Genomic DNA, 22,470 nt, shown 5'->3' with positions numbered 1-22,470 from the left:
GGCAACCGCGTTGGTCCCTGGGGAGGCGGCCACGGCCCGGATAAGCGGCGCCCAGGAAAAACCCAACTCGTGCTGGGAGCCTGGAGCTGTCTGCCCGTCCTCCAGCTAGCTGCTCGCTTGCCTTTCCGTAACAGGGCGGGGTGGGGCCGCGGGCCTGGCAGCGTTGATTTAGTGCACAGCTGGGAAGGAAACTTACCCGAGGCGGTTGGTACTACTCCGTGCAGTGAAGGTGCTGCCGGGTGTTGCCATCTTTTTCTCTGTTGCTGCTGAGCACTCCGCCGGAAGACCAAGCTGCTGCTGCTGCTGCTGCTGCTGCTTCTCCTCCTCCTCCTCGTCCTCGTCCTCCTTTTTTTTTTTTTTTACCAGCTGGGAATACTGGTCTTCTACTCGGAGACCCATTGAATATCACTCATTTGGTAACGGGATGAAAGTCAAAGCAGCCCAGTCCAGAAAACAGCCCTAACCTTTCACTCCACGACTTTTGTTTGGGCCAGAAGTGCTGTAGTCACAATAATTTAGAGGTGAGGTGTCTCATCATTTTATGATATGTGGATTCTCCGTTAGGATGTACAGTAAGAAAACTGCTAATAAACGGTAGGACGTACTGAAATTAGAGGATCCACTCTTGTAGTTGGCATATATATCCGGTGTGGTTTAGTTACTTCAGGTAGGGGACTGGGAGAGGTGTTGCACACTGTCCGCTGTCCTTCCCAACTTTGTGTGTGTTTAACTTCATTCCTGGGCTGTGACCTACTCATTATGTTCTCCTTTCTCCTCATTCAGAATGCTGTATTCTACTGCCATCTTTCTGTCTGCAATGTTTAATTAGGCTTAGTGATGACAGCTTTAACTCTGTATTTTTTTCTCATTTGTGTTCTATTTGTAATAACCAAGGCTCTAAGAATAGTATGGTAAAATTACGCAGAGAATTAAGTCAGATTTGAACTGAAAGTCACCAAAGAGACCATCTAGTACTTGAATGTAAAATATGCTTTAAAAACGGGTATTAGGTTCTTGCAAATCGATATTTGAAGGCTTTGTCTTTCTTTTAGGCAGTATTCTTGAAGCCCCCTTGTTTGTAGGAATTTACATTTCACCCAAATGAAAACAGTTTCTACACAACAAGCATGAGTCATTCACTTAGTCAGATTTAAAGCTGGTTGATTTCCCCTACAGAATTAAAGTACATTCTCACACCTTAAAGTCTTTTCTCCTCCCGTAGAATATCCTCCTTTAGATGTATTTGCAAATTGTCTCATTTGGGAGGACAGTGGAAAAATCCTAGAGCAAAATAAAGAGGCAAAGATTCAACTTTCATATAGGAAGTTGAATTTCTAATTTTTTTCTGTCTATCCAATTTTCATAGTTGATGCTGGAGACTAGTTGGCAGTGTGTCATTTGAGTTAATGTGATCTTATTCCTTTCACAAGGAAAATAGGAACTGCAACATATAAAGTCAAGAACACCTTGGATACTGCTAATTTAAGGTGCTTTGAAGACTTTAAGGTGGACTAGGTATTCAAAATCTTTGAAAGTTTTTGTTGTAGAATTTTCTAGTGTTTTCAAATATAATATTATATAATGGAAACTTTATTTTTGTATTTAATTGTTTTGAGTGCATAGCATGCACATGTAATTCTATAGGTGGTCTCTTACAGGCTACTTTATCATCTTAGAATGTGTGATTGAAGGATTTATCAAGCTTAATATTGGCTTTTGTTATACATTGGCCCTCTTTTCGTAAATCTTTCTCATTTTCATGCTCTTGTATGTCCCTGCATAAAGAGATATGTATGGGTGTGTAGTCAAGAATAGTTTCAGTAACTCTAGACCCAGGGCTTTCATTCACTGACCTACAAGTTTGTAAAGTAAATGAATTCAGCTTTGTCATTGCAGCCTTCAGTACTCACTGGTTTCTGTACTTCCCCTATTTTCTGTGAAATGTGCTGCCGCTGTGTCATTTTCTTGAGCCTGGATCTCTCCCAAAGTAATGGAATGGGTTCGTGTGTTAAATATCTTGTGTGTGAAATATTCATCTGTCCAGTTAATAACCGTTGGACCCATTTAAAATTCATGTTTCTAGAAAAGACCTATACGGATGGACTTCAGTGCTAGGAATTCCTGTTTGACTCAGGAAATATTTTTGGCCTTGACCTTAATAGGGACTGTTACCACACTGAAGACGTCTGGCTTTGGTTCTCTGGTGACTTTTTATGGGTAGAGGAATGTGTTGACTAGTATTTAAGATTGGTTTGACAGTAGTTGCTTCATCCTGGTCAGCAGGTATAGGTGAAACCTTTGGGAGTAGTGACCTGGTTCTTTACCAGCATCCCAGAAAGTTGATGGAAACGCTCTAGGTTTTCTGAGAGAGATACTAGATTAAGACAGCTAATTATTTGATGCCCATTTGCCTTTATCCTCATTTATTTAGGATATTTCATAATAACTTAAATTTGTGTTAAATGCTAAAATGTCAGGACTCAATTGCAAAATCTGGTTGAGGAGGTCCAGGATCAGGTCTGGAAATCTCTGAATGCATTTTGAAGCTACTTGAAATATTTAATTAAAGAGAGTTTGGGGGAGATTTATCAGATTTAACAAATATACTTTACAAACATAGGGGATGAATTAATTTCCTGTTATTACTTAGTATATGTTTTGCTTACAAATGCTAGTTTGTGGTATGATTGCAAGTAAATCTAGCGGTTTGAAAATCATTGATGTTTTGAAGTGCTGTAACAAAAATCTAGTAGAGGTTGTCATTTTTATATGAATTATTTCGCCTCCACACAAGTCATTTTATTACTGTACACTGGTACATAAACAAGGGAGACCTCCTGTCTTTCAGAATTGGGAGTGTTTATTTTTAGGTTGGTATCCAGTTGAAAGTGTTTTTTAGCTTTTAAAATGGAAAGTCTTGACAAGAAATTATTTATGTATGAGTTGTAAAGCAGTATAAAATTGTGATGCCATCTTTTATCTTATAAATAACAGCTGTCTTATAGATATGTATATCTTTCTAAAAACAAGTTTATAGTATCATCTTAAAAATGAGAGCTTACTATGTACCATTCATGTGTACCTTAATATATATATGCCGGGAAATTGCTTTTGCTCTATGCCAGATTCCTTCATCGAAAGAAAACTCATTAAAGTTTTTCTGTAGTAGGATATGAATTAAATGTGTGTGTCTTTTTCCTTTCTGCCTTGTCGTTTAAATTTCAGTTGGGGAAATCTGATATAGAAATTAAAGGTTAGCCAGGAGTCATGGCCCATGCCTTTAATCCCAGCACTCAGGGAGATGGAGGCAGGTGAACCTCCATCTGGCTCTGGACTAGGCTGGTTCATGTAGCAAGTTCCAGGCTATAAAATGAAACCTTGCCTCAAACAACAATAACAACAGCAACAACAAAGAAATCAAGGATTATAAAAAAAATAGGTAGAAAGGGTAGCTAGAAAGTAGTCCAGTTTAAACTAGGAAGCAGTGTTAGAACATCTTTGTTATTATGTATTGATTTTCAAATGTGTCTTAAGACAGAATCAAAGACAGCATATTTTAGAAACTATTATAGCAATGGTTGTTATTTATCTGTGTGTGATCTTTGAGAACTCAATCTGAAAGAGATATAACCAAAAAGAAAAGGAGTTATTGCCGGGCGGTGGTGGCACACACCTTAAATCCTAGCACTTGGGAGGCAGAGGCAGATAGTCTCTGTGAGTTCAAGGCCAACCTGGTCTACAGGAGTTAGTTCCAGGACAGGCACCAAAAGCTACAGAGAAACCCTGTCTGAAAAAAAGAAAGAAAGAAAGAAAAAGAAAAGGAGTTATCATATGGAAAATCCAGTGATGATTTCTTGCTCAGTAATTCAGTCACACAGCCACTTTGAAATGTTCACTTTAGAAATAGATTTTCTGCTACATTTCATAAATGTATCATCAAATAATGCAAACCCAAATAAGAAATGAATTGAAATCATTTAGTTTTATTTTCATGCTAGTATAAAAATGTATAAATGTAGAAAATGCAAGGCAATGGAACTTGGCCTAAGATAATATTCCAATTTTGAGAGAAATATTCATTGTTTTCTATACTGTTCATATAACATTTGTCACTAACAAGGTTCACTAATGTCACGTAATAGCTCTATCAGAAAACAGCATTTTTATCGTCTCCAAAGCTTAACCAAAATTACTCTAGACTTTGGGATAAAGCCATATTAGGACTGTGGTTCCTGGCAGTTAAGTTGTGTGTGGTGTAGCTATGTTCTGTCAATTACTCGGTGTCTGGAAAACTGTATGGGGTTGAAGTTGAACTCCTGATGCTAAACTTTTGGTAATGAGTCCTCCCACCCTCTTATAGATACCATTTCCGTTGATGGAAAACTATAGGACTAGGAATTGTGGGAAACTTTGGAGCCCTTATGATGTGATAACTCTTTTTATATCTAGTGGCCTTTATAGAGAATGCTACTTGTCGCTCTAGTGTGGAGCATTATAAGCAACAATAGTAAGGCTGTTATGCCCGTGGCAGGGTCCTCATCAAGGAATGAAGGTGCTTGCAGGAAATAGAAAACATTTGCTAGGAATTTAACTGTACTATCTTCTTTTCTTCTACTAAGAAAAGGTCAGTCACTTTAAGGTAGGACTATTTAGTGTCCAGCATATTCTGGATTTGAAGAAAACAAGACCATAGTTACCCTTTTCTATCATGATAGCAATCTTTTCCTCTTCTTAGTGTTTGGTTTGTTTGCTTTTGGTGGTTATGGTTGAACAAAGAGTCGATTGACTTTAATTCCAACCTTAGCATCTAAACTAGGAACCAAGCCTTTTGCCAAATAAAACTGAAGCTTCCAAAGAAGTTTTCAAAAACAATGGAGTGTTAAGTTTAATTATAGGAGACCCTTTGAAGTTCTTTTCCTTCTCATATGTATTGCTTAAGGAAAGGCCTCCTGGGCATTCCACATATTTCCAGAATGTAGTCACTGAAATAGTTTGACTCAGTTATCTGTGCTTCTGCAGGCTGGGGAGTTTAAACTTTTTTCTAACTAGAGGATTCTACTGGAGGAGGCCAACTGATGAGGGATGAGGGGAGTTAGAGAAGGTTTCCTGATGTTTCTGTGGGGAAAGCTGCCTCAGTCAAGGGGATAGGAGAATGCAATAAGAAGTCACCTCCTTGGGTTGATGTCTTCCCTTTTCTTATAGCAAATGATGGTGCTCTGCAGAAGCATTTCCCAGGTTAACTGCCTCAAGTGTCATAAAGGAAATTCCTGATAGCAGAGGAGGCTCTGGTCATTGGTCTTGTGTGTGTGTGTGTGTGTGTGTGTGTGTGTGTGTGTGTGTGTTACTGTCCTATATCAGTCTGTCTTAATTCCCTTGAGATGGTCTCTATCTGAACCTAGCTAGAGCTCACTGTATTTTATGACTAGGCTGGTAACCAACAAATCCTGGGGATCCTCCTGACTTTTCTCCTGCAGAGTTAAAGGCACACATGGCCATCCATGCCCAGCTTTTTCAGAGGGAGGAATGATTATGATGAGTCAAACTCAGGTCCCCATGCTTGGACAGCAAGTGCTCCTATGGATTTAGTTCTCTCTCCAGCTGGGGGGCGTGGTGTTGCTTACAGCTGAAACTTACTTTGGAAGATTTCAAAACAACTGTCAGAACATCCATCACCCAAAAAGCATTACATCATCCTAGGAGTGAGGAAACTTGTATGAAGATAAGTAGTACAGACTAGGGAGAGTTAAGTGCCTAAAAGACTATTTTTTAAGTGGGTATTGACACAGTTTTATAAATGTAGTATAATGCTTATCTAGTTTTGGTTACCAAAAAAGATTCTGTGGTTTGAGTAGGGAAAGTTGCTGTGGCCCTTGAGACTTGGTGGGAAGAACTGATCCATCTAGATTTACCAAGATCCTGCATAGGAGCTTGGGCTGGCCTTACTTAGTAGCGGTAATTTTTCTACTCTTTGAAATAGGTGCTGTGTCAGCCTTTGGGCTCACTGATAGTATCTCATCTATATTAGAGTGGGTGGCTAGATTAGAAAGACAGTTTAGGATAATCTTAGAGGATTGGGTGCTACTCGGTGGGGATAAGAGTGTATTATTTTTTTATAAAGCAGGTCTACTTGTACAGTGATTCCTGAGAGGTTTGGTAAATTTTCCAGTTGGTGGTAGCATGCAGAAAAATCATCTAAATAAAAGAGTCTTGAAGTAGAGAAGCACAGGCTTACTATGACACTATTCGCTTTGTTCCAGTCTAGTTGTTCATTGCAGATGAGCACACATTTATGTTTCAATTAATTGCCAGTTTTAGAAATACTAAAATACTGATATTAAAAATACTAAAGCTGAAGAATTCATATATCTGTTTAGTTTATATAATTGAATGGCTGTGATTGATTTGTTTAAAAATATGGTTATAATTTTAGCTTTTTAATTAAAGTTATTTTAATAGGTTAAACAAACTCGCCTATAGGCAATAGTTGTAATTCAGTGAGAAAAATTACTGCTTTAGGGATTTGAAATTTTCATACACCTTGTATTTTACTAGTCTGATGAATCAGATGGAAAGTATTTCAGAGATTTATCACAAAAATGTATTTCAATAAATTACCCAAAATAATTACTTAGATTGGGCCTGGCAAATTCATTCACTAACTGAAATATTTTCTACTATGAGTTTTTTATTTAGATTGAAATGTTATTCATTTCCCTTATTGATATTTGTAAACGCATTTTCCTGTTCCTTAGCCTGAAATCTACTTCCCTGGGTTGAAGTTTCTGGAATAGTAGAGGAAATGTGAATTATATAAATGTAAAGTGTAGTTGCAAAAATCTTAAAAAGTTTATACTGTAAATTCTGAAAATTTGCTGATCAGCTACAAAATATTGGAAAATTATCATCATGAAGTCGAGCTTCCCGCCCTCCCATTCATAAGTGCAGTTCCTAAGGACATTTGTTTCTATGATGTGAAACTGGCTTTCATAAGCATAATCACAGCTTCAAAAGGAGATAATGAGAAAAACAAAAATTGAAACATTAAAATTTTGATTAATATTAGATAAAGTCAACTTAAATCTAGTAAATTAGTTTTCAAGAAAACCAGTTGTTTTTTTTTTTTCATTTAACTTTGTATCCAATAACTGCACCAAATTTGAGGTTGAGCCTTTGTTTTAAAACTATCAGGAACTGCTCAGAAAGGATCTTTTCTAATATAAATTTTTAAAATACTACTTTTTATTTTTTCTTTGGGAATTTTATACATGTCTACATGTATTTTGATCATATCCACGCCTTTACTCCAACTTCTTCCAACCCTCCTCCTTTTTCTTTGTCTTCCACTGCACCTTCCAGCCCATAACCCACTGATTCTAGTTAGTACAGCCCTTATAAGTATGGACATGACCCCTTAGTGGAATATGGGCAACCTACTAGTATCCACTCCTCCAAAAAAACAAATAACAACAACAAAAAAGGCCCTATTTCTCCCAGTAGCTATCACCTCTCAATAGTTCCTAAACTGGATGTGGGGCCTTGTGAAACCCTCCCCAATCCCTGCCAGAATTTTGACTGGCTTGATCTTGTACCTGTAAGCACAACTGCTTTGAGAAGCTATGCCATGTCCTAAAGATACCATTTTAGAGCACTATTCTCAGTTTTTCCCACTCTTTCTATCTCTTCTTCTGTGGATGAGAGATGGAAGGTTGATAAAGATGTCCCATCTAGGATTAAGCATAGAACTAAATTTTGATACATCTTGGGTACTGTTTAAATTTTCTTAATTAACAAATATTCTTAGAACTGTATGTTAATTATACAAAATAATGGGATTCACTATGACAACTCATACATGTGTATAAGATATTTTGATTGTGTTTACCCTCTGTTGTAGTTACCCCTCCCCACTTCTGCTTGTCTTACTCAATAGACAATTATTTTACATTTTTTTGTTTTTCTTTTAGCTTGTCTATTTTCTAAGTATTATAAAAAGATACCGTCACAAATTAAAACACAAACTTCTGATGGAGGAAGGTCATTGGTTAAGTAATAAAGATACTGCTTGGCCTCATAGGTTAAAACATAGGTGGGAGGAGTAAACAGAACAGAATGCTGGGAGGAAGAGGAAGTGAGCTCAGAGACGCCATGCTCGCCTCTCCCGGGCAGAGGCGATAGCTCTGCACTCTGAGGCAGAAGCATGAAGCTCACACCCAGGATGAACGTCGGCTAGAATCTTCCCGGTAAGCGCACCTTGGGGTGCTACACACATGATTGGAAATGGGCTAGTCCAGGTGTGAGAGTTAGCCGAGAAGAGGCTAGATATAATGGGCCAAACAGTGTTTAAAAGAATACAGTGTCCGTGTAATTATTTCGGGGTATAAGCTAACCAGGCAGCCGGGGTGCTGGGAACGCAGCCCCGCCGCTCCTATTGCAACAGACTTCTGTCTTTAGTATATCTTAACTTGCTTCAAACTTTGTTTTTAAATAGGGAGTCTAGGTAAGATTGTGACCTGTTTCCTGCCCTTGGAGATCTTACATTCTGGCATGAGTAATTTTTTTAAAAGTCTATCAGCCCAAGCCAACTATTATCCTTGGGCACTTTCAGGCTGAAAATTATGGGTTCCCTCTCACAAGTCTCTCTTCTCTCAAGTTCATTTGGTTTTGTACTTTTCTTCATTCATCATGAAACTCTGTGAATCAATCTTAATTTGTAAGACTTGTATTGCACAATGTAGTGTTGTGGTGGGCAATTCAGATAGCTTCATTCAAATTCTGGCTTTTCTCAGCCTGTGCCAGTAATTTTTAACTCAACAGTGCTATGGGATGTTGTTTTAGTTTGAAATCTAAGTTTTATACAGAATTTCACAGCTCTTTCTGTAGTAGTAGTTGAAGAAATAGTAGTTTATATTCTAGTTGTCTTAGTCACTGTTCTGTTGCTGCAGAGCTACCATGGCCAAAGCAACTCTTACAAAAGAAAGTATTTAATTGAAGACTTGTTTACAGTTTTAAAAGATTAGTCTCTGATCATGATGGAGGGAAACAGATAGGCATGGTGCTAGAACAGTATTTGACAGCTTTACATCCTCATCCATAGACAGCATACAGAGAAAGAAAGGGACTGGACTTGTCAAGGACTTTTGAAACGTGAAAGCCCACTCCGAGTGACCCTGCTCCAAGGGCATCTACAAGGACATACCTCCTAATCTTTCCCCAATAGTGCCACTTCCTGGTGACTTAAACATCTAAGCTTCTGAGCCTATTGGGAGCCATTCTTATTCAAGTTACACTACACCAGCCATAGCGAGATTTTTGTAAAATTTGGAATGAATTTTATTTCTCTTGTTTAATGCTTTACTGAAGCCTCTAAGCCAGAACAGTTAGACTCTTTCTGTTTTATATATATTAACTATTAATGAATTTGTAACACCTTTTGCTGGGGACCATCTTTGACAAGCACACCACTTGCCAGGGTAAGGCCATGAGGATTAGAAAACTAAGTAAAGAAAATAAAGATGCGAGTGAATATAATAAAACAGAAATATAGGATAGTATTGGTAGGGAGTTCCAGTGAATACTGAAATTTGCCCATGTTTAATTTTCTATACACTTTTATACCCCAATACATCAGGGGGAATGAGACAAAAGACTGCTTTAATATGCTACAAAGGACAACTAGAACAGTTATTTGCTTCAATATTTGAGATGTCAAGTCATTAGCATTCTCTTGTTTAGGCAGTGGACCCACTATAGACCAAGTATCCTGATGGCAGCCACTCCCAAGGTCAGACTCCTATTTCAAAAGGAGCAGCAGAAGTATGCCTGAATATTGTGATCATTGTTCAGGGTGGAGCGGATCTACTTATATGGGCCATCCTAATGTCAAAAAGACCAAGTAACTATACCCTAGGTCAGGATGTGTAGCCACAACATTGAACCAGCTAAAACTCTGACCTTCAGATAAGGTCGAAATAGACTCACATTTTTGGGCCACCACACCTTTTGGGAATTTGGGCTAAAAATACAGAAACCCTTTATCCCCATTTCTAATTCTGGTGTAGATAGGTTTTTTGGTTCCCTCAAGTGAATGTAATGTGAAATACCTCATTATGTAGTGAGGTAGAACCTGCTTTAATCTTAGATTAGATAGTAAATATAGTCTATATTATAGGTAAAGTTGAAATAGACCAAAAGAATGGTCTTTATAAGATAATATGAAGTAAATGTACTTTATTAGCTGGCATTAAGGCCTGTGTTTTTTCAGACAGAGATACAAGTGTTTGTAATATCAGACTCAGAGTAGCTCTCTTGCTGTTTCCTCATAGGAGACTCAGTAAACTGGCTTTGCTGATTAATTTGTGTTCATGTTTGTGATTAACATTTTACTATTTTTGCTGAAAGAGTGTAACTTGGCAGCAGTTTTGATTCTGAGAATACATTATGAATTTTGCAATTTACCTCCCTTCCTCTATCTTACCGTGGGTTTGGATCTCTATTTTCTGTTCTTTATTCTTACCAGAGATAATATTTTGAACTTTAGAAACTCAAATGCTATTGATTTTGAACAGGAACAAAGAAAAAGGATGTTATTCTCTTATAAATATTTGGTGGCTGGGCAGGTAGATTTCAGGGAACAGTATAGAAACTAAGGGGAAAGAGATTCCCACAAGAGAAGCATAAATGGTATTTTATAAAAGCGGAGATGCTACATGACTAGGATTTCATTTGTTAAATACTTATAAATATTTGTTTGACTCAGTACAAGAAATGTATATACTTATTCTTACAGGAGCCATTAATTACATACACCATATACATAAAAACATAATTTTTAGTTGAACATGAAACATATATCTATAAATCCTAGCACTTAGTGACTGAAGCAGGAGGATCTCCAGTTTGAAGGCAACGTGCTGAGACATTGTCTTAAACAAACAAAACAGTTGGACAATTCTGTGTATTTTGTTACTCTTGTCATCTAACAGTGTTCCAAACATGTTGAGTATTTATTATTTTAGATTAACATTACTTCAAAAAAACCCTTTATTTGTATTCTTTTAGTTTGGAGGTCTGTCTTTCCTCTTCCTTTTCCTAGAACTTCTCCATAGTAAAGGATCTTTTTGTTTGTTTTTTGGAAGACTGTCCCTCTTTGTAGCCCTGGCTGGCTTGGAACTTGCTATCTAGACCAAGTTGGCCTCAGATTTGCAGCAATCCTGTTCCTGTGTGCTAGGATTACATGTGTGAGCTGCCACACCCTGCTTAGAATATTCTTAATTGTTTATTCAACTTCCCTTTTCAGTGAAATATATTTATTGATTCTTGTTGAACTTCAGATCATATGCTTTATAGAAAGAAGACAGTATCTAATACAACACTATCTCAGTGTTTGAGAGGTGGAATGTGATGTAGGAGTGGGGCTTTTCTTTCTCTGAAAGTATTTTGAAGTTGAAGTTGGAAAGTGACCCAATATTTTCTTTTCCATTTTTCATCTTCTATACTTATTCCATGGCTAGAGATCTGCTGTCCCTTTGAGGCCCCAGTAGTGTGGCTAAATCAATTTTTCTTCCTGTGGTACTGTGGGGCCATTTAGGGACTTGAATGGAGCATTTTGCCCTTCATTAGAGAGCCACAAAATTAGTCTTGTCAGTGGAGACTGCTTATGTTTCCCTGCCGCCAAGACCTGAATAATCACACAGAAACTATATTAATTACAACACTGCTTGGCCAATGACCCAGGCATATTCCTAGCTAACCATTACATCTTTAATTAATCCATTTCTATTAATCTGTGTATTGCCACAATGCTGTGGCTTACTGGAAAGGTTCTGGCATCTTTCTCCTTCGGCAGCTACATGGCGTCTCTTTGACTCTACCTACTCTATATATTTCTGTTCATATTTCCCACCTGGCTTTATTCTGTCCTACCATAGGGCAAAGCAGATTTCTTTATTAACCAATTTAAAAAAAAAACATATTTACAGCATGCAGAGGGGAATTCTACATCACAGCCCCCAACTGTTGTGAGATATTTGATTACAATGTGTAAAGGTATGCCACATTAATGAAAAGCTAAACAGCCAATAGCTAGACAGAAGGTATAGGTGGGACTTCCAGACAGAGAGAGCTCTGAGAAGAAGAAAGGGAGTCACCAGCCAGACACAAAGGAAGCAGGACATGCAGAAGGAGAGAAATTGGATCGTTTAGGTTATAAGAGCTAGGTAAAAACAAGCCTAAACTAAGGCTGAGCTTTCATAATTAATAAGAAGTCTCGGTGTCATTAATTTGGGAGTTGGCTGGCAGAACAGAGAAAGACTCATTATACCCAACCAATTATACTTTGCTTTTAAAACTGAATTTTCTAATATCCCACAGAGCTAATAAGAAGGCATGAGCAGATCTTACACAATCTTTAATACAACTTTTTGAAAGAATTAAAAAGAGTGAAGCTATTTTGTAGGTATTGATAGCAATGCTATGGAGAGGCAAGGAATGACTAGTATAGATAGCTAATTAGTCATTACCTTGTCAAAATTATAATTCCCATTTGACTGGCTATGGGGAGAGGAGGCTATTCCTGTGAACTTTGTGCTAAGTTTATACAAATACCTGACTGGTATTTTGTTAGTGGAAAATGTTGGTCAGGTATAAACAGAAACAGGTCTCATTGCAGAAAGGTGGAAATCTTTTGTCATATCCTTCTCTTAGAGCAAATTTAATAAAAGTTTACCAATAAAACTTGATTAAGTCCAAACTACTAATTTCTTTCTTTATATCAGCAGTACTTAACCTCTCCACCAACCACATGGGTGCCACACAAAGGTTTATGAAGTCAATTAAGGTTCATTTAATCTCATTAAATAAGAAAATATGGAAGGGGTTTTCATTGCCTATGTTGGCTTCCTGTTTATAGAACATAAAATGTGGGCAAATAATATGATGTCATACATGGTATGCTGGTGTAGGAAGTCCTTCTGTTTATGTATTGCTTTAATTGGTTGAATAAAGAAACTGCCTGGGACTTTTGATAGGGCAGCAATTAGGTAGGTGGAGTAGACAGAACTGAATTCTGGGAGGAAGAAAGCAGGGTTGGGGATTGCCGCCATGGAGTCAGCCGCCAGGTCAGACACACTGAGTCTTTCCCGGTAAGCCACGACCTCGTGGTAAAATACAGATTATTAGAAATGGCTTAAGTCAAGAAGTGAGCGTTAGCCAATAAGAGGCTAGAGCTAACGGCCAGGCAGTAATTTAGTTCATACAATTTCTGTGAGGTTATTTCGGGGGCTAAGCTAGCCAGGTGCTGGCAACGTGGCCTGCTCCTCCTTACTACAGTATGCAGTTCTTTATTTCATGAGTTTTGATGTGGGTCTGAAAGTTTACTCTCCACCAATTGTATTTTGGTATTTTCTTTTTTTAACTAAAAATAAAAATTTGTAAGACTTCAGTTTGTATAAACTATTGTTTATACACTTGACTTTTTTTTTTTAGCAGAAGTTAGTAAATAATACTTGTAATGATTCAGGATCAAAGAAATAACTTTGGCGGGTTGGAGCCAAGGGGTGCCAATAAGTCACACCATGCAACAGATCTCACATGATGGGTTTATGGGGGTGGGGTTAAAGGCTGCCTCTGAGCAAGAGTGGAAGGAAAAAGAGAGCTTTTCATAAGGGGATATGGCACATGCATATAGGGAGTGTGCACGTATACAAGTTAGCTCGATTCAGGAAATAACCAGGCTAGCTAAAAGATAAACAATTATATTTTTATTTATTATAATGGGAAAAACTCACAAAACAGGAACGAGAAGTCCAAGCTCAGCTGTGCTGCAAGGGAACCACAGAGAGAGAGAGAGAGAGAGAGCACCTAGGCCATGCACCAGTTTTTCTCTGGGTCCCAGAAAGCCACACCCTAACTTGGTCCCACCTCTTGAAGATAATTGGTTAACAAAGCCTCTCCATCACCTCCCCCCTTTGTCTAAACAAACCCAATACAAAACTATATACAATAGGAACAGATATCAAGTATAAAATTACAACCAACATAAACAATATTAAGCAAGGAACACATGACAAATGTTTAATAAACATTCTATTCCAAAGAGTCTGAGTCTAAGTCTGGCACTGGAAATAAGCTTAGCTAAATCATAAGAGGAAGGTAACTATGACTGTCTAATCTTCAACCCCATTGAAGGCCTGAGAAAGGAGATAATATTACTTGAGTCGAGCAGTATATCGGAGACAATTGACTAACTGAGTGTTGTGTTACAAGCGGCAGGGCTGCGTCCCTGGCACGCGGCCGCCCGCATGGCTAGCTTTACCCGAAATAATTATACAGAAACTGTATTCTTTTAAACACTGCCTGACCCATTAGTTTCAGTTTCTTATTGGCTAGCTCTTACATATTGATCTAACCCATTTCTATTAATCTGTGTAGCCCACGAGCTGGCTTACCAGGAAAGATCTTAACCTGCGTCTGTCTGGAGTGGGAGAACCATGGTGACTCCCTGACTCAGCTTCTTTCTCCCAGCATTCCGTTCTGTTTACTCCGCCTACCTAAGGGTTGGCCTATCAAATGGGTCTAGGCAGTTTCTTTATTAATAAGAAATCACTCCCACATCATTTCCCCTTTTTCTGTTTAAACAAAAAAGAAAGGCTTTAACTTTAACATAGTAAAATTACATATAGCAAAACAGTTATCAAGCAAGAATTACAGTTACAATATTTATATCTATTTTATCTTTTATCATAACTAAGGAAAACTATAACTATCTATTCATTTTTTAACTCCATCAAAGACTCCAGAAGGATATAATACTACCTAAGTAAACAAGAAATAAGAAAACTCTAGAAATGACAGAGACATCTCGCTGCCTGGACAGTCACCCAAAGTTCTTTTGTATGGTTGGGGCATCCATCTTCAGCCTTCAGGCCCATAGTATCCAGCAGACATTTCCATGAAGCAGGAAATTTCAAAGACAGTTCAGTCACTATCTGCTGTGTCCTGCAGAATGTCTCGCAGACTCTTTCATGAGTCATGAACCCCAAAAGACCGTCTCACCTTTAGGCAAGTTTAGTAGTCCTCTCTCTGCGGGTTCTCTGTGTCCATTTTATGTAACAGTCCAGGCAAGAGCAGTTTCTTGCCCAAATGGCTATCCAACTCCATAAGGATCCTCTTTGATGCCCATCTTCCTCTCGAAGTAGATTGGTGCCACCAGGAGCAGATATGTCTCATTGTCATGAAAAGTCCTAAGTTATTAAAACATTAAATGCCATATCCTGCAGTCTTTGAAAGATATGAAGAATGTCTCTCTAACTGAAATGTATCTCTATATATTTAGAAAATCTAACATGACTACAAGATTGACTATTATTGATGATTAACCATTAACCTATATTTCTTAATTATACATTACATTTTTAAATGAACTACACAATCACAATACCTTAATCAAGATCAGAAATACATATACATATAACAAAATTGACTGTAAAATCCACACCAATGCAAATTACTCATACCTATATCATTTCCCCCTTTAAATGTAAAAGAACATTTACAAACAATATTTTGGGAACATGGGCGCAGGTTTTTCTCTCCAAACTGCTTCCTGCTGAATGGGGGTGCTGTTAATCAGATCATTTAGGGTGTAACCTGTGTGCCAGGTTTATCTCAGTTGGCAGTTGAGTGAAGTAATTTTTTGAGGGTGTTCACAGGAACTTTTCGGGAGGTCGTGGTCTATCATACCATATCGGGATAGATGCAATCCACAGGGTCTGGTCCTCTGTGAAAACAAAAGAAGACCCTTTCCAAAGCATCATATCCTTAGACCCAAATTTTGAAGTTATACCCTCACGATATCCGTTTTGGTTCCATTTGGCAGCCCATAGAATGAAATGTCTCTCTGTACTTAGCTCCTTCATAGTCAAAAATTTTAAAGAAAACACAATGTACATAATCCAGACTCTCTGTGAATTTTCCATTTTTACGTGGCTTATTTTCTTTATTTCTTTTAATCTCTTAACTATCTGTACTCTGTCTCTTTAAAGACTTTACCTTTTTTTTTTTAAACCATTAACTTTATTTTCTATATTCTTTTTCTTTTCTCTCTCAAGCCTATGTACATTCATCCAACACTGTGATCCACTGAGGTCTGTTATGTCTGAATCTGTTTTATTGTGAATCTGTAATATTTTTACTATCCAGGAGCATTTCTTAAAATGTTAAGCACTTCTTGAAAACTTAAGTTGTACCATGTACAGGTAATATGGTACCACCTGTGTCCTGCCCAGTCTAAACCTTAACTGTGTTGTTATTATGGTAATTACGGTAGTTCCTGCCAACCAGCACAGTTTAGCAAGGAGCAGCCGCTCCTGCCTCAGATCCATTTGGTGCCCCTGAGCTGTGCACAGTTTCAGGCACACAGCAAGTCCTCATTGGAGCCGCACTCAGCAGTTTAATTTTGAGACTGAGCATGCAGCACAGAAACTCTTTTTATCCAAGTTACAACCAAATCTGACACGCAGAGCACTGCGGAGTCTGAAAACATGTTTCTTCCATCATGCTCTTCCGCCTGCCTAAGCCTGATTCTGCCATCTGTCCAGGTGCAGGCGGGGAGCGCTGAGAGCACTCTCCTTCAGATCCCAAGCAGGAACACAAACATCCAGTCCCATAAAATCCATTGAAATGCTTTAAAGCCAGAGTTTGCACTGGCGGCACAGTCCCAAGAAGCCGCATTTTAAAATGACGCAGCTTTTTTTTTTTGCTGCTGTTGCCGAATCAGGAAATCTCTCTACAGCACGCCACCAACAAACAGCAAAAATCTGTGTTAAAGTCTCTCTCCCTTATTTTTAAGCCTTCTCAGGTTTTTAAGTGGATTTAGTCCATCACGTCGGGCGCCATTCAATCACCCAAAGTCTTATTGGCAATATTGAAACAACCAACTTTGGCTAAGGCCTAGCGTAACTGAGAGACCAGTTTCAGAGGCAGGGAATTTTTCAGAACCGTCTTACCCTGCCTTGGCAAGGTTTGGCAGTCCTTTTCCTTATGTCCTGCTTATCCAGTCCAGACACCATGTACTTTGTCAGTGATTGAGGCATGGGCAGTTTCTTGACCAAAGGCCAATTGTGCCAAGAAGAAAACAAAGTGCTCAACATTCTCTTGGGAGTAGATTGGTACTGTCGGGAACAGTCATGTGTCATATCAACAGAATCCTAAGTTATTTAAATGCCATGTTCTACAGATCTTTGAAATGGTTGAAGATTACCTATCTAGGCAGAATACAATTTCTATGTATCTAAAGAACCTAATTAATCTGACTATATATAACAAAAATGAACAACTATTGACCTATAATATTTAATACCTGTATAACTTAAGGACTAAAACTTTATGTCAGAATATTAATAATATTAGATAAACTGTAAACAGATGTGCAGCAGATGAGGACAATGACCTGAAAATATAAACAATGTATAAGTATCTTGATCAGAGGTAAGAATAATATTAATGCAATATGAAAAACATCCTAAAAGTTGTATCAGCATACAAAATGTCCTAAACAGAGGCAGAAACATGCATGTATACATTCTGACAGAATAACTTTGCATAAGTGTACAAATATTATAAACAGAAATAACAATTTGAACTTGTGTCTATATACATAAACTATACCAATGTAAATTATCCATATATAATAGCCCACAAGTATTTACTCTATTACCCACTATTATTATTCCCCCACTTTTTTTTTTAAATCTCTGAACCTACATAGTTTCCACTTCAACCCTCTACCTGATATAAATAATAATCAACAACCCCTAAATGGTGTTCCCAGCCCTGAGAACAAACTTTTTTGAGAGGGGGGTGTTGTCCTCTAGAATTGCTTCCCACTGTCATGGGGGCAATGTTCTCTTTATGGGATCCTGCAAAAGTAAAGTGATGGTTAAGTTTCAAGATTACTGTTTAGTGTAGTTGCAAACAATTTCTGAGCAGTCGGTAGGGATTTTTTCCCAAAGTTATTTGAAGTTCTGGTCAGAATGCCAACGTCATGAGAGGGTGCAACATGTCAGCAGCTGGTACCCAAAAATCGGTTTTATAGCACCACTATCAGCATCATGATGTCATCTCAATCATGTGGAGTTGTTGCTGTGGGCCCCATCTTCCAGGAAACTTCAAAGATTACTGCAGAAAAAGGATCTGTAGGAAACTCGTGTAAAATCTTGGTGGCTGATGACGACTGCCCTGCTGTTGCTTGGCCCCTGAGGGCAGACCTGTGAGAATGCCTGAATACTAACAATATTTCCATGGCATAACTTAATAGTTATTTTTAATTCTGAGCTGGGGCTATTTCTAACCAGTACTTATCAGTTTATATTTGTTTTTATTGTCAAGGTTAAGGAATGCTTACTAGATAATTAAAAGTATTTTTGTCAGGCCTCTGACTATCAGACACACTGTAGAGTAAATAATATTTCATTCTATATAACTATATTATGTGGCTGCAGCAGGTTTGTCTGTTGACTTAAGAATTTCTGCAGATGTTAATTGCATTATAGCATGATAAAATACTGGTCGTTGAATCTGTCAAGTTCAGATTACATTATCAGTGACTATTCTAAAACTGTCTTCCCTTCAATCTTGCTAACATTAAATGGTGTGCTAAACTGTGTTCAGATGTAAACATGTACATTCTGTAATGTGCATGTAGGTTCTGCTGATGGAAGTAGAGTCCTATAAAAGCAGATGATGTGTCTCTCCATTCTAATACAGTCATTTAAAATAAATATTGTTATATTTAGACAATTAGCCCTTCACATTGCTGGTTTTATCTTGCCAAAAAGTACTTTTATGCAGAAGACTTTTTTTGTGGTTCTTTGTGTGAATAAACTGAAGGTAATTGTGAAACAAAGAATCTAGCATGTGATTATGTAGCAATTGGTTAAGAGTACAAACCTCCCAGACTAATCTTCAGTGTAATTAAAATCAGAGTACCCAAATTCCTGATTTGGTTTTGTTCGGGTTTCTGTCCTTCCCGGTTCCCTCAATTGTTAAGTCCCAAAGAAATCACATAGGTTTACATTAGTTATAAACTGATTGGCCCACGAGCTCAGGCTTCTTATTAACTCTTATAACTTATATTAGCCCATTATTCTTGTCTATGCTAGTCACATGGCTCGGTACCTTTTTCAGCGAGGCAGTCACATCTTGCTTCTTCTGTGGTGGGTTTACAACTGCAGAGGAATGGGCTTCCTCCTTCCCAGAATTCGCCTCTTCTTCCTGTCTTGTTGTCCTGCCTATACTTCCTGCCTGGCTACTGACCAATCAGCATTTATTTAAAATATAATTGACAGAATATAGAATTTGGTGTTTTAAACTTTCTAAACTTAAATTCAGGGCAAACTAACAATCATAAAAAAACCAAAAAGCTTAACAATGAATGCATCCTTTCATCCCAGTTCTTTGGCATTCAAAATCGGCTTGTTGTTACAATTTTGCAAATTTGCAAAAACCTATAATTGTTTATACATGTAGTAAATCTATTTTATTTAAATGTAAATTGACAGTATTCCTTTTCATACTGGCTTCTTTCACAAGAATTTATTCTTTAAAAGTGTGAATAGTGTTGCATTGTATAGCTGCTCCATGATTTGTCTGTTACCATTTGATGAGCATCTCAGCAAGTCTTTTGTAGACCTTCATCAACTACATTTGGGTAAATACCTCGGAGCACTTGTTGTTGTTGCTGTTTTAGGGATATTTACTCGTTGTGTTACAAGAAACAGTCCCAAATTTTATATTAGTTGTTTCCCTTTATATGTCCATAGGCAATAAATATATAAGGAGTGCTTATTAACTTACTATGGTTAATCTTTTAATTATAGATGACCCAGTGGGTGTGCATAATGATTCTCTTAGTGTGCTTTAACTTGCATTTCCCTGAGGACATTGGTTATTATCAGATTTTTAAATGTTTGGCTATTTTAGCTTCTTTTGGAAATGGTTGTTTAATGTTTCTGCATTTCTTTAAAATAGGTTACTTTGTAGTCTTTCTGAGTGATAAGAGTATTTCAGATATTCTGGACCATGGCAAGCCAAAGCAAACTTTCTAATTGTTTCTGTCAGGTATTTGCTACACTTGTACAAAGAGTGGGTGATGAAGGCAGCAATAGAAACTGTAATTTTTATCTGTTCTGCACATAGATAACTCACAGATTTTCCTCCAATTTTTATTGCTTCATAAAAAGGTAATGCTGGGGCTCTGATTCTCTTTCCTTTGACATCATTCCATTTGAGACTATTACTTAACATTCTGTTGTGATCAATACCATGAGCAAGACACTTCACATCATGAAGGGTTCTTAGGCTTGTAGTTCCTGAGGAAACGGGTCTCTTATGGCTGGGGGGTGGCAGGCAGCAAGCGAGAGAGAGAAAGAGAGAGAGACAGAGACAGAGACAGACAGAGACAGAGAGGAGGAGGAGGGGGAGGAGGAGGAAGAGGAGGAGGAAGGGGTGTGTGCACCAGAGCACAAGAGAGCATCTGTCGAGAATTCTCTGTTCAGTTCAGTGCCCCATTTTTTAATTGGGTTAATTAGCATTTTAAAGTCTAGTTTCTTGAGTTCTCTATATATTTTGGAGATCAGACCTTTGTCTGTTGCGGGGTTGGTGATGATCTTCTCCCAGTCAGTAGGTTGCCTTTTTGTCTTAGTGACAGTGTCCTTTGCTTTACAGAAGCTTCTCAGTTTTAGTAGGTCCCATTTATTCAATGTTGCCCTTAATGTCTGTGCTGCTGGGGTTATACATAGGAAGCGATCTCCTGTGCCCATCTGTTGTAGGGAATGAGGGCTGATGAGAAGCCAAGGAAAATGGCACAAGGTTTTGATCCTACTTCATGTTCTGGCTTTGTGGGAGCCTAGCCAGTTTGGATGTTCACCTTCCTAGACTTGGACGGAGGGGGGAGAACCTTGGACTTTCCACAGGGCAGAGAACCCTGACTGCTCTTTGGACTGGAGAGGGAGGGGGAGAGGAGTGGGGGGAGGGGGAGAAGGGTGGGAGGAGGGGGAGGGAAATGGGAGGCTGGGAGGAGGCTGAAACTTTTTTTCCTTTTCTCAATAAAATAAATAAAAAAATAAAAAGAAATTCTAAATACACACACACACACACAAAAGAGAGCATCTGTCACACTTGGAATTCTTGGAATGAGTGGCTTTTAAACATCAAAGCCAGACTTCAGTGATAGACTTCTTCAGTGAGGCTGCAACTCTTAAGCCTACCCAAACAGTGCCACCAACTGGGAAAGAAGTATTCAAACGTCTGAGATAGGGTAGGGAAGATGGGAAACATTCTCATTCAAACCACCACAGATACTGGTCAGGATTTTTGTTTAGGTTTTCCTTAATTTTAGAATTTTCTTTCAATTTAAAATTTTAGCTCAATTTTTTTCTCCTGAAATTTTTAAAAAATATGTATTTATTATGTATACAGCGTCCTGCTTACATGTATGCCTGCATGACAGAAGGGGACACCAGATATCATTATAGATGACTGTGAGCCACCATGTGGTTGCTGAAAATTGAACTCAGGACTCCTGAAAAAGCAGCCAGTGCTCTTAACCTCTGAGCCATCTTTCTAGTCCCTCTTCTAAAATTTTAGTCTCACTATTGCATCATGTTCTATTTATTTCAAAACAAAGATATAACAACAAACTTTAAAGCTGAAAGTTTTATCAGGTCATGATTGCCTTTTACAAGGAAAATTAACATTTTCTCAGTACTTTGTAAAGTAGTCTTGGATTGTGATTTGTAGGTTGCTAATATTATGCAGTATAGATTCAGTATCTGGTTTAGTTCTCTGGAGAACTTCATTTCAATATTGGGTTCAGCTCTTGAAACCTGTTTCATTTTGTGTGAATACCAGTTCCAGTCAATTCAGTTCTCCTACCTTTTGCATGGCAGGAGTAAATAATGGTCTTTAAACATTTCCATGTTCTGTTCCTGGAGGGAGTTAAAGTTCCAGGTGGATGTTACAATTGTGTCAGATACGGTGTCATACACCTACAATTCCAGCACTCAGGAGGCAAACAAATACTATATAGTAAAATACCGTTTCTAATAAACCCACAAAACATAAAAATTTTTGTCAACTCTTGAAAAAGATTATCTGGGATTATCCACTTGAGCCCATTGAAGCCATAAAGATTTCATAAAGGTTAATATCAGTGCCGTACACTGTAAGACTCACTTGGCCTTTTCTGGATGCAGTTTCTAGAATATGGAAAGATAAGGAAATGAATTCATTTCAAGAGCCTTTGGAGGAATCATAGTACCATTAATACCTTGATTTTGCCTCAGTGAGTTCCATTTTGGACTTTTTGCATATTATAAATGGAGACTGACTTTTTTCTTTTCCCAGCCACCCAGACCAGAATAATCACATAAAAACTATATTATTTACAACACTGTTTAGCCGATGGCTCAAGCA

General features: G+C 38.0%; 1 protein-coding gene across 2 annotated transcripts in view; it reads left to right on the top strand.

Moving 5' to 3' along the window:
- LOC121466643 (leucyl and cystinyl aminopeptidase) overlaps positions 1–22,470 on the top strand; it is a 96,563-nt gene that overhangs the window by 1,823 nt on the left and 72,270 nt on the right. The gene's annotated exons all lie outside the window — the stretch shown is intronic.

Source organism: Microtus oregoni, unplaced genomic scaffold (assembly GCF_018167655.1).
Source record: "Microtus oregoni isolate MIOR12 unplaced genomic scaffold, Mior012 000033F_ref0000390, whole genome shotgun sequence".
Lineage (NCBI taxonomy): Eukaryota > Metazoa > Chordata > Mammalia > Rodentia > Cricetidae > Microtus > Microtus oregoni.
Note: the sequence above shows the minus strand (reverse complement) of the source record. Positions and strands in the feature narration are given on the sequence as shown.